Source organism: Pterocles gutturalis, unplaced genomic scaffold (assembly GCF_000699245.1).
Source record: "Pterocles gutturalis isolate BGI_N339 unplaced genomic scaffold, ASM69924v1 Scaffold42191, whole genome shotgun sequence".
Taxonomy (NCBI): Eukaryota; Metazoa; Chordata; class Aves; order Pterocliformes; family Pteroclidae; genus Pterocles; species Pterocles gutturalis.
Window position 1 is genome coordinate 861 of NW_010099301.1, and position 844 is coordinate 1,704.

General features: G+C 52.5%; 1 non-coding gene across 1 annotated transcript; it reads right to left on the reverse strand.

The window, feature by feature from the left end:
- Window positions 1-486: 486 nt before the first annotated feature.
- Window positions 487-572, reverse strand: TRNASTOP-UCA. Its single transcript has one exon. It is a non-coding gene; the product is annotated as a tRNA-Tyr (tRNA).
- Between the last annotated feature and the right edge of the window lie 272 nt (window positions 573-844).

Genomic DNA, 844 nt, shown 5'->3' on the forward strand with positions numbered 1-844 from the left:
CTTGTCCTAACTAGAGGCTCCGCAGATCATCTGCTGGAGTCGTCACAATAGGATATCAGGAAGTAAATGCCTTCTGCTTGGAAGAATATGTTTTTTAGCTTCACGTTAACCTTTATTTTTTGTGGGGCTGGGTGACATTATTAGCACCCATCCTTACTGCTGAAGTGAAGCATCTTTGTTGCAGCGTGGGTGGGAGATCGGTTATCGTCAATATGGAGCAGATCTAGAGAATGGCTTCTGTTATTTACTTCTGTTCTTGTAGGATGTGTGACACCCTTTAACAAAGATCTGCTTAGCAGAAACTAATTAAAATATGACTTGTCACTCAGGAACCCTTGGGAGATTTGCCTTGCTTTGGCTGTGGCCAGCACACCCCCATTTCATACCCTCTGGTGCCGTGCCCCGCGGGCGCCCGTTTTTGCCTCGGGGACGGTCGGGAGCCGGTGCAAAAATGCATTACTCACTGTGCTGTCCTCGCGGAGCTTCGCCCGAAAGGTGGAATTGAACCACTCTGTCGCTAGACAGCTACAGGTTTGAAGCCTGCACCCCAGACCACTGAGGGTCATCCGGGCAATTTGCAAATTCCAATAGCTTCCTTATATAAAGCCCCAGCTCTCTCCAGTGCTGAGGTCAGGGTGAGGAACATTTTGTCGAGCAGATGCGTTCCCCGCGTGTTCCCGGTGTGGAAACTGCCCCGCACTTGTCGGAGGTGCTGCTGTGGCGGGAGGAGAGCGGGGGGTGCAGCCCTTCCTGACACCCCAGAAGCACCCGGGCTTTGTATGCAAATAAAAGCACAGTGATTGGCTGTCCTGAGGGAGGGGCGTGGCGAGCGGCGCTCCGGGAA